Source organism: Aquarana catesbeiana, linkage group LG01 (assembly GCF_042186555.1).
Source record: "Aquarana catesbeiana isolate 2022-GZ linkage group LG01, ASM4218655v1, whole genome shotgun sequence".
Lineage (NCBI taxonomy): Eukaryota > Metazoa > Chordata > Amphibia > Anura > Ranidae > Aquarana > Aquarana catesbeiana.
Window position 1 is genome coordinate 210,164,823 of NC_133324.1, and position 12,497 is coordinate 210,177,319.

The following is a 12,497-nucleotide window of genomic DNA, read 5'->3' on the forward strand; positions in this document are numbered from 1 at the left end:
TTTCCCCTATTTTGTAGATGCCATAACTTTTGTGCAAACCAATCAATATACACTTATTGCAATTTTTATTACCAAAAATATACATAACAGCCTATACATAACAGCCTAAACTGAGGAAAAAATTAGCTTTAAAAAAAAAAAAATTAGGATATTAATTATAGCAAAAAATACAAAATATTGTGTTTTTTTCAAAATTGTCACTCTTTTTTTGTTTATAGTGCAAAAAATAAAAACCGCAGAGATGATCAAATACCACCATAAGAAAGCTCTATTTGTGGGAAAATAAGGACGTCAATTTTGTTTGGGTACAACATCTCACAACTGCGCAATTTTTGGTTAAAGCGATGCAGTGGTATATTGCAAAAAATGGCCAGGTCACTTGAGCAGCCAAATTATCCGGGGCTGAAGTGGATAACAAAAAACTTGCCACCACCCTCATCTATAGCTGGCTATCGCAGTAAGCAGCATTGGAGGGCTAAGACAGGTAACAACAGGGGGCATGGCTAGCCGCAGACTGAGATGGCCACTTGATCCCTCAGCTCCACTCAGCCGAAGGACAGACAGCAACACCCCGCACGAAATATCAGCTCACCCCCCTCTATGCTCCACCGGAGAGGAACGGGACTGTCGAGCACCCGATCGGATGTCCAGGAATGGACAAACCGGCCTCCATCAGCCCCATCGCCTCACAGACTACTTCAAGAGAGCTGATATGCTGGTGACCCAAGATGGCACTGGCGCAACACCGCACAGCTCTCTGACTGAAACAGGGAGCTCTCTAGAATACAACGCAGCCGAGATAGACAACTCACCCCCAGCAGAAGAATCCTCTCATCCTTCGCCTGCTGACAGAGGTAAGAGAGCTGCACAATCTCCAGCCCTCTCACCCACTAAAGCTCCTCAGCTGAAGAAGCAGCATTGGGACACCCCAGCCACTGCAGGCCCTGAACTGCCACATCCTCACTCACTAGCTGCACTCCCTGCATCTGACCAACCAGCCACTGAGCATACGCTCAAGCTCATGCTGTTATCACTACAACATTACATCCGTAACTAATCAACTAGAAGACCGCATTAGTGATATTGAAAAACAGCTCTCTGAGCACACTGCGGCCTATAACGAAATGGTGGATGCCCATGATCACCAGGCTGAGGAAATTCAATATCTGCAAGCCAAAGTCACAGATTTAGAAGATCGTTCGAGTAGAAATAACATTTAATTGAGAGGGGTACCAGAGTCGGTTAAACCCCCAGAACTGATTCCCTACATACAACAACTATTCCTCACACTTATACCTCAACTGTGCCAAAGTGACATGATCATTGACCGCGTACATCGACTTGTCAAACCCAGCCACCTCCCTGCATCTGTGCCTAGGGATGTCCTTGCAAGCATCCATTTTTTCCAAGTGAAAGAAAAGATCATGGCGGCTGCCAGATCCACCTCTCCGCTTCCTGATCCTTACTCCTCTGTGTCCCTGTAAGCTGACATCTCGGCTGCCACTGCTCAAAAAAGGAGAGAGTTCTCGCAGACCACCGCAAACCCTCAGGAAAAACAACATCCCATACAAATGGGGCTTTCCTACCAAGCTGGTAGTCACGCACCAGAACCAGAGCACCACCATTTTCACTCCCAAAAATGGCATCAAGCATATGCTCAACTGGGGCCTACTCACCACCCCACCACCTGAACCAACGCCTCAGTGACCCCCACCATCATCATCTACTTCAGGTTCCAGGTGCCATACTCCTGCCTCAGCCCGTAGGTGAAGACTACCTACTTTACTCCAGCAAGTGCCCCTGGAAATTTTTTTGTGACATTGCTCCTGCAATACTTCACCTCATTACTGTCCCTGATGAGCGTACCAATATGTACACTCCATCTTCTTTTCCTCCAGAGAAAGAAAAGTGCCGAGCACTTGAAAGACACTTTGCTGCGTCTTTTTATTTTTTCCTCTTTTTTTCACTTTTTTTTTTCCTCTTTTTGTGTACCGTACTAAGTTCATAACTTACCATCATTCCTTACAGGTTTTATCTACTGCTTCATAAGTATATTTTACTACCGTTAGAGTATAAAATTAGTTTGCATATTGTGACTCTCTACTACAGGTTTAACCCCTCATAACCTCCCCCATATATACCCACCAACAGGGTGCAACCCACACCTTCCCCTACCCCCGCTGGATATCCACCTCCAGCTATGTCAATCACCTTCACATCCATTAACGCAAAGGGCCTAAACTCCCCCTACAAAAGGAGTTTATTATGGAAAGAAGTTTTAGCACACACCTCTGACATATTATGTGTACAGGAAACCCATTTTGCATCCATCAAACCCCCTTCCTGTTCCCACAAACAATACCCTCACTGCTATTTTGCCAACGCCACCAAAAAAAAGCAGGTGTTATGCTTACCGTACACTCCACAGTCTCATTCCAACCAATCCACACAGACATAGACCCGGATGGCAGATTCATAATCCTGAATGCCACTATCAATAACCAGACTATAACCATTGTTAACATCTACTCCCCCAATACAAATCAACACCGCTTCTACAAATCACTATTGAAAAAGCTGGAACCCTTCAAACAAGGACCCCTGGTCATTTGCGGAGACTTCAACCAAATCGTTGATGCCTCACTAGACACCTCTAACCCTACTCGCAAACGCTCCACTTCTCTCGCCTCCCTGCTCCATTTTGAAGACCTTTATGATCCCTGGAGGTGCCATCATGGCCCCGAAAGAGATTACACCTTCTTCTCCCACATGCAGCAAACCTATTCTCGGATAGATCTCTTTTTGACTGACAAAGATACTCTGCAACTGGTCCAAGATACTAAAATTGGACTCATCACGTGGTCCAACCACGCGCCCATTTCAATGAGGCTGTTCCCAGCACTCACAAACAAAAACAATACCATCTGGAGGCTTAACACCTCTATTATTGCACGCCAGCTCTACCAAAAACAGATTCTATCCGAGTTACAACATATTTTCACCACTAATGAAGAATCGGTAGATAACCCCACCGTACTATGGAATACCCACAAGGCCTACATTAAAGGCCTCCTAATCAAGTTAGGCGCCCGTGAAAAGAAACAATATAATTCCATCACAACAAACTCTTAGATCAAATACGTACTCTCGAACGAGCTAATAAACCCCAACCATCCCCTCTGCTCATCTCTGAACTGCAAACGGCCAGACAAACCCCCAGTGATCACCTCCACACTAACTTCAACTACCACCTCAAACGCCTTCGCCTACAAACCTATTCACATCACAACAAACCTGGGGCATACCTAGCTAAACAACTCAAACGCAGAATAACTCAAGCTAAAATCCCGTTCCTTACAGACGGCCATGGTACAAAACATATCAACCCTAAAGACATTGCGAAGCTGGCATCGCTTTCCTAAGGGTACTTATCACCAAGAAAACCAACAGACTAACATCTCTAGACAGGGCGATCAAAGAGCTTAGAGATAAACTCTTGACTTTTAAATCCTCCCATGAATATAACTCGCTCTCCTCCAATCTCCAAGGTTTTTTGGAGAAAGAGGATAAAGATCAAAAACTTAAGAAGCAGAAAAAATATTCTAGGGATGTGGGTGACTATAAGAATGGAACGGTGTTTGGCTGGCAAAAGTTATTTACCCTCGATTCAACTGCGAATGCCAATTTGGGTGTCCCTCCAACCCTCCCAAACCTTGGTGCCACATGCATCTGGCACAGTTGATGATAGGGCTTTGCCCCCTAGCCATGTGAGTGGCAGGGAAGCATGGAGTGATAATAGATTTCCACAACCCAGTGTACATCAATACAGCCCCCATACACCAACTGCCCCTACTAGAGGCAGAGGTCACAATAGGGTCAAAAGGGGTGGTAGAGGTCAAGGGAGTTGGAACCGTTATGATTCTCATTATCACAACTCTGATTACCCCCGTGACCATCACAGTTATTACAGAGAGACCCCCCCACCTATCACAGAGAATACTGCAATGCTCATTATTCAAATTCACGTCGATATGGAGAACCCCCTGTGACCACTTGCAATAGGTTCTCCCCACTCATGAATGGGCGTGACAGCTCGTTGGACCAAAGAGTTTTTTACGAGCAATGATCCTATGGATATAATCAGATTCATTCCAATACACAGGATCAGGATTTTCGCGTGGACCCGTTCACGTGCAGAAACGGTCCAAATCTAAGAGAGGTTCAAGAGGGGGGTGGAGAGTACAGAACAGGAAAAAGAAAACAAAACTAATGGGACAAGGTGTTTTTAACTTGAGTTCGAGAACTTTTACTAAAGTGGAATTGTCTGTTTTGGACAAGGGCCTCAGGTTTGCCCCACCCAAACAATTGGATAAATGCATAAATCCCTGTAGGAGTACAGATATCACTGCAACTTCAGGCACGGTGCATTCAGGACTAGCTAACCCTTCTGTGTTCAATCCACCCATCCCTGTAGCTCCAGCTATTCACATCTTTAAGGACCTTGTACTCAAGGACCTGGCAGATTTACCAGTCAGACACAATCGCCATTAACCATTGTCCAGTATCGACTTATGCCGCGTACGCACTGTCAGACTTTTCGTCTACAAAAGTCCGACGGACGCCGACAGACTAAAGCCAGCTGACAATCCGATCATGTGTTGGCTTCCCCGGACTTTCAGTGGACTTTTCCATCCGCAAATCTGACGGACTTTAGATTTGAAACATGCTTCAAATCTTTACGTCATAACTACGCCGGACCCAGAAATCCACTCGTCTGTATGCTAGTCCGACGGACAAAAACCCACGCTAGGGCAGCTATTGGCTACTGGCTATCAACTTCCTTATTTTAGTCCGGTGTACGTCATCACGTACGAATCCGTTTGGCTTTTGTATGATCATATGTAGGCAAGTCCGTTCATTAGAAAGTCTGCCGTAAGTCCGCCAAAAGTCTGTCGAAAGTCTGTCGGACGGGCTGTCGGACTTTTGTAGCCGAAAAGTCCAACCGTGTGTACGCGGCATTAAAATCATTATGTCAACAGAAAGACTTGGTAATACGTCCGGTTGACAAGGGGGGTGGCATTGTTGTTCTAGACAAATCGGATAATGAATCAGAAATGCATAGGATCCTCAATGAGCCGAATACATATAAAGCACTTTCTAACAATCCTACATATGGATATAAAAAGGATTTACTGAAAAATGTCACTAGAGGTTTTGATGGTGGTATTTTGAACAAGAAAGAGAGAGACTTTTTAGTTCCTTTATCTCCGAGAATACCAACAATTTATTATTTACCCAAAATCCACAAGGATTCCTCCCACCCTCCTGGTAGACCTATTGTGAGTGGCATCAACTCAGTTACCTCTCGCATAGGTCGCTACATTGATTATTTTTTTTGCAGCCTTTAGTCAGACAGACACCGTCATATTTAAAAGATACCGGATCCACAATCCGACTTTTGGAGGGCCTTGAGGTGCAGGGGGTTACATCATGCCTACGGCTGATGTGGCCTCCCTTTACACCTCTATACCTCATGATAGGGGTTTTGAAGTGGTCAGATATTTTCTTGATAAAGATCTATCTCTGGCCTCCTTCCAATGTGAGTTTATTATGGAATTACTACAATTTGCAACTACACACAGTTACTTTTGGTTCAATCAACAATTTTATCTTCAACTCCGAGGAGTGGCTATGGGGACCAAATTTGCCCCAAGCCTTGCCAATTTATTCATGGCCAAATGGGAGGAGGATGTCGTCTATGCTCTTGGGAACCCGTCCTTGGTCCTATGGGCACGTTACATAGATGGAATGGCCCTGCAGACTCCTTTATAGGCTTTTTTGACCTCCTCAATGAGAATGACAGGGGTATTTCTTTGACCTATACTTCCAGTACTGATAAAATTACTTTTTTAGACCTGGAGATCCAGTTAGTCAATGAACGTTTCCAGTTTCAAACCTTTTTCAAGTCGACTGACAGAAATGGCTACATTCCTACAGATAGTTGCCACCATCCTTCTTAGATTCGTTCTGTCCCGCATAGTCAATTTTTACAGCTGAGGAGGAACTGCAGCAATGTAAATATCTTGAAGGTGCAGGCCGATGCACTAAAAACACGACTACTGGGCAAGGGATATAGCCATTCTGAAATCGACTTGGAGATCTCTCGTACTTTGGAGGTAGACAGGGTATCTTTACTGACCACTAAACCCAAGCCAGACACTGACAACAATTTTAGATGGGCTATGTTGACCACTTTTTCCACCCAATATCGTCAGATCAAGGTGATTTTTACAAAGCATTGGAACATTCTCAAGATTGCCGGAACAGGCCAGGATGATCTTTAGGGGGGCACCTACACTTCAAAGTAGAATAGCCCCCAACACCATTAATCCTCCCACATGCATGACATTTTTCCAGGAATTAACTGTTTTTTTTCCCATGCAGGAAATGCACAGTGTGTCAGCATAATGCAGGGGTAGGTCGGAAAGTGGTCAGCTTTAGGTCTTCTGTTACCAACAAACAGTATTCTATCAAACATTTTTGCACGTGTGCGACTCACTATATTGTCTATTTAATCACCTGCCCTTGCGGGAAGCAATATGTGGGTCGCACCATCTGCATATTTTCCATCAGAGTGGCGGAACACATTGCTCTAAATAAAAGTGGGGATACAAAACACCCTGTGCCCAGACATTATAGGCTACACCACGATTGTAGCTTAAAAGGTACCTCATTCCTAATTATTGACAGATATACAGCCCCGTGGAGAGGAGGGTCTCACAACTTGAGACCTTCTGGATTTACGAATTACGTTCCTACTCACCTTTTGGCATGAATATAGAGTGGGACATTAATGCCTTTATTAGTCAGGCCTGATTTGATTTACATTTTACAATTTGACCATTTATTTATTGACCAATCTCTCTCTTTCTTGTGCTTAATATGATTATTGCTTTGTGATTTTCCATGTTTGCTAGTGAATTTGATCATTACACCCTTTTCACGTCTCATATACATATTTCTTATATAGAATTTAATACATAATTTTTTACTTTTAAATATTATTCAATATTCCTACAGGACCCTATTTTAGGTTTATATATTTATCACACATTTTTTCATTTATTTTGACGCTTATGGAGTTCATGATCCATCTCCCTATTTTACATATCGTTATTTTTAATTTTTGTTTCACCGGGATGTTTCCTTAATGAAGCGGAGGCTGAATATTTCTTCCCTCTTCTGCCTTATAGGGATTTCACCTGTGTAGTCGCATATGTGGCTCGTCATATGCCCACGTTCATGATCTTATTACGCTCATTGTGGAGCGATACCTGTTTTCCCCTCTGTTGTATTAGCCCAGCTACGTGCAGCTAGGCGCCGGTTGTGATGTGGGATACACGTCAGGTGTCCACATGATACATTTGTTTCTCCTCCCATCGGGTGTGACTCTGCACGTTGGTGGTGCGCATACCCTCCCCATACCCTTCCTCAAACAACAAATAGTGCAATTGCAAACCATACTTAACACTTTTATATGGGGCGGCAAACGCTCTCGACTTAAAAGCACCACTCTCTGCAAACCGGGTAATGCTGGTGGGATGGGAGCACCGGACTTAGCAGCCTTCTATAAAGCAACTATACTTGACCAGGCCAAAACCTGGTGGAACACTGCTCCTTGAACCACATGGATACAAATAGAACAAGCAGGACTCACCACCCACTTCAAACTAATCCTGTGTGCCCACCTACTGCAACATCACAAGCCCCACTCATTCCTAGGCACAGTTAATGCCACCATCCGGGTGTGGAAAGCCACCATACAAACCTCTAAGGGTATCCCACTAGGCCTGCTCCAACATATACCACTGGAAGCTCTCCACATTCTCAAAGTCTCTGATTGGACAGCCATGGGCATCCCTAATATCGGAATGCTCCACAAGGGTTCCAATCTCAAATCATTCCACACTCTTCAAACCACCTTTCATATAGATCATAAAGACTTCTTCAAATACCTTAGAACACGATCGATTCTCTCTAAAATACAATGGTCGAAAAAACTACTTACATGGCACATACTGACATTTTTCAATCTTACCTCACCCCAACAACGAGGAATTTCATTTTGCTACAAACTCCTCACTGAAACCTGCACAACATTCCCCCACGATGCTAAAATGGGAACACTTACTACAACGCACCTTCACTCCCCAACAATGGCACCGCTCACTTCAAACTTCCCTGAAATTCTCCAAATGCCTACTTCATTGGGAAACAGTCCAAAAAATATACCATAATTGGTACCTCACACCAACCAAACTAGCCCACATATATCCAATCTGTGCTGGAGAAATTGTGGATCCCCGGGGATCCCACTCCACATATGGTGGGACTGCCTGTTCCTAACCACACTATGGTCTATGCTCTCCAAACTCCTCCTTTCCATATTATCGGTTCCTGTACCCCTGACTGCACAAATGGTACTATTAGGCCTTGACTTGGAATCTTGGCCTCGACCCTCACGGAATATTATCTCCCACGTTCTTATTGCTACACACCTAGCCATCTCCAAAAATTGGAAATCCCCTCTACCCCCTTCCAGCGGGGAAATAATCACACTCCTAAATAACCACTGCCTGATGGAATTCATGCACGCCACAGCCCACCTCCAACTTCCTAGCTTCCAAATTAACTGGGACCTTTGGCTCAAACACCCTAAATGCAAACCCCCTATGAATGAACTCCCCCACAACTGACACCCCTATCCCATTAGCATCCAAATGATGTAACCCTGTTTACCTGCTTCACTTCTCTCAGTTAATATGATGTTTACTATTGCTGTTAACTACTATAACTCTTAGCTATACTTTATGGGTTGCGCTACACCAATAGCAAAAGTTTATTGTTTATTTATTTTTTTTTTAGTTTCTTAGTTACTACACTTATACATATGCACTTATGTGACAGAGAACCAGAGACCCTCAATTGGGTCACAGGCAGGCCGCTCACTAATGGTCCACCAAGAACCTGCTCACAGTGAGTACCCAGATGGGGTGATGGGTTCTACCTCCTAGTGAGGCCAGTTACTACTATTCCATGAGAAACCTGCATATTTGTTGCACTGTTTAATCCTTGAGCTCCTATCTTTTGTTATCACTTTATATATATATATAACATGATGTACTGAATGTAATCTACTTTGTACTCTACATTGTGAAAATCAATAAAAAATTATGGTAAAATAAATAAAAAACAAAAAACAAAACAGGTAACAACAAAGCCTGGAGAATGCCCAGAAAAAAAACAAAGCCTACATACCACCAGCTCGCAGACAACCGAATAAACCTGTCTAACAGTATGCGTTAAAAACAGGGCATTCCCCAGGCTTTGTTGTTACCTGATTTAGCCCTCCAATGCCGCTTACTGCGATAGCCAGCTATAGATGAGGGTGGTGGCAAGTTTTTTGTTATCACTTTGGTGTTTGTATTGGTCCAGCAATGCACCAACACCTTTGCAGCCATTGTGCTATTTGCTGGGTGTTTGGTGTGCTCCTGTACCTTTAAGAAGGGGTGGGCTCCCCTTCAGTCCACCTGCCCTCATTTATCCATCAGAATGCATGTGCCTCCACTGCGGGGACACTCATATTTTAATGTTAGGACCACAGATACCAAGGTGCCATGACGTGGCTCTGTGGCTCACGCATGCAATATGTGCAGACTGAACCCCTGTTTTTAACGCATACTGTTAGACAGGTTTAATCGGTTGTCTGCGAGCTGGTGGTAAGTAGGCTTTGGTTTTTTCCTGGGCATTCCCCAGGCTTTGTTGTTACCTGAAGTGGTTAAGCCTATTCATGTGGTATTTACAGAGCATTTTCAGTGATTTGCAGCAAATCAGATTGCATGTGGTATTTAGGGAAAAAGTGTCTGTACACCTACATACCGCATGCGATCTGGTTATGTGAATGGAGCCCAGTGTATCTTTAAAAAAATAAACCCAATTCACCTGACCACTCTAATATGATGAATATGACACCTGGTTGATTGTTTTAGAACTCTGCATTTTGTATGTTATCCATTCTCTTAATAAATAGGGTTATGAACATGCCTGCATGTGACAAGCTCAAGAGCTTTAACAAAAAGACCTCAATACAGACATTGTGCAAAACCTAATCTCTGAAATTAACTGATTATCACTAGAAGTCATTCATTTAGAAAAAAAATGCTCTCTTTGTATTGGATAAAGGATGTGACTAGAATATAGAATGTCGTCATTTTAAGTTTCTGAATGTTTTATATTCAGTACGGTTGAGTAGCAACTGGGAATTAAAGTTATCCTTTTGTACATACTGGCTCTTCGATATATTGTTCAATATAATGTGAGCTTAGTTCCTTGCTGTAAAGAAGAAATGTGAAAATGTTAGATCTTAACAGCAAACACTGATAGTGTATCCAGGATAATATGCTGTAATGGAAGCTAGTGATCCTTCTCTTTTTTTTCTTTTTCTTTCTTTAAATAAATAAAAGGTGAAACACATAAATCCATTATTTAATTCTAATACTTTGTTACTGTTTTAGCAATGTATGTGTAATAGACGGATGTGTCCAAAAAGAAAGTAAACATTTTAGCATCTTGTCAAGAAAAATGTCTGGAAAATCTGGCTAAATGATGGCAACATTATGGTCATCTTTCAACTGCATTTACTATAGCAACATAATCAAGCCACCTGTCTCGGGTTACCAGACTAAATATGTAATGAACAGATGTCCTGGTTTTCTGTTCCTCTTTTGACATGGACTCTGTTTTGCTTCTATTTGTTTTGTGCTTATATGTACATACAGAAACAAAACTAATCTTTTATTGCAAGCCAAACATTTGCACCAACCATAAGTCTATCCACAACTGTTTAATCATTCTGCATATTGTTATAAATTATACCTACAAGACAAAAGTAAAAATGTTCCTATATTTCACTTTTGTATAAAAGAGGATCAACTGCCTGATTGGGTTATTAGATCCTGGCTTTGATAGCTCACTCAGCATATACTGTATACAGTGGTGGTGCGCCCATAAAGGGCGCACGGGCACCGCACCCTCTGTCACGCCACCCCCCTCTGTGTAGAATGGATAGATTCATGCATTGAATCTATCCATGGCCATTGTAGCCACCTCCTATTCAGGCGTCCTTTTCGGGTGCCGGGCGCCTGAATTCCAGCGGCGGGTGTGTGTTTTTAAGCACCTGATTAGAGCCATAGGCTCTAATAGGCTTCAAAAAAGGTGGACTTGGAATGCAAAGCTTTGCGCTCGCAGTCCACCCAAGTGTGTTAGCAAAGCAAATTAATATTTGCTTTTCTAACACTGAACTGTCTCTTGGCCAGTCAGGAGGTGCTGATCTAATACCCGTCACCTGATTGGCTGAAGGCACAGGCGATCTGATTGGGCGTATAATGGAACAGAAGAAGAGATGCACGGGAGTACAGAGAACCGTGGAGGACACAGGAGCCATTGCCTGACCCGCTGCATGTCCCACAGCTTGCTGTCATCACCCACTGCCTGACCCATCACCAGGATGGGGTAAGTGTGTGCCAGTCAGACCGTGAGTGGGGGGGGTACACAGAGGCTGCATATGATGGGCACAGAGGCTGCATATGATGGGCACAAAGGCTGCATATGATGGGCACAAAGGCTGCATATGATGGGCACCGGCTGCATATGATGGGCACAAAGGCTGTATATATTGGGCATAGGCTGCATATGATGGGCACAAAGGCTGCATATGATGGGCACCGGATGCATATGACGGGCACAGAGGCTGCATATGATGGGCACAGAGGCTGCATATGATGGGAAAAGGCTGCATATGATGGGCACAGAGGCTGCATATGATGGGCACAGAGGTTGCATATGATGGGCACAGGCTGCATATGATGGGCACAGAGGCTGTATGATGGGCACAGAGGCTGTATGATGGGCACAGAGGCTAGATATGATGGGCACAGAGAGTGTATATGATGGGCACAGAGGCTGTAAGATGGGCACATGCTGCATATGATGGGCACAGTGGCTGCATTTGATGGGCACAGTGGCTGCATTTTATGGGGCACAGTGGCTGCATTTTATGGGGCACAGTGGCTGCATTTTATGGGGCACAGTGGCTGCATTGAGGCTGCAATTGATGTTTTTATTCAGTATTTTTCAGAATTTTTCAGTTTGTTTGCGCTCATTTTGAGCACCAGCCGCCACTGACTGTATATCTTATGTGCAGGGTTCTCAGTACAAGTGTAAGGAATTGGCAGGAGGAGGTGACTACACATAATTTTCTAGTTTACCCCTTATGTTAGGTTAGTGTTAAGCTGTAGACAGATTGAAATTTGGCTGGTTCAGCAGGGGCAGGCAGAACTTCAATCAGTGTGTGTTTCCATCCCTGTTGTCTAGATGGAGGAATCTGTCATTTTTTTTCATTTAGCCCACTGGTGAAAAAACAAACTAACAATCTATTG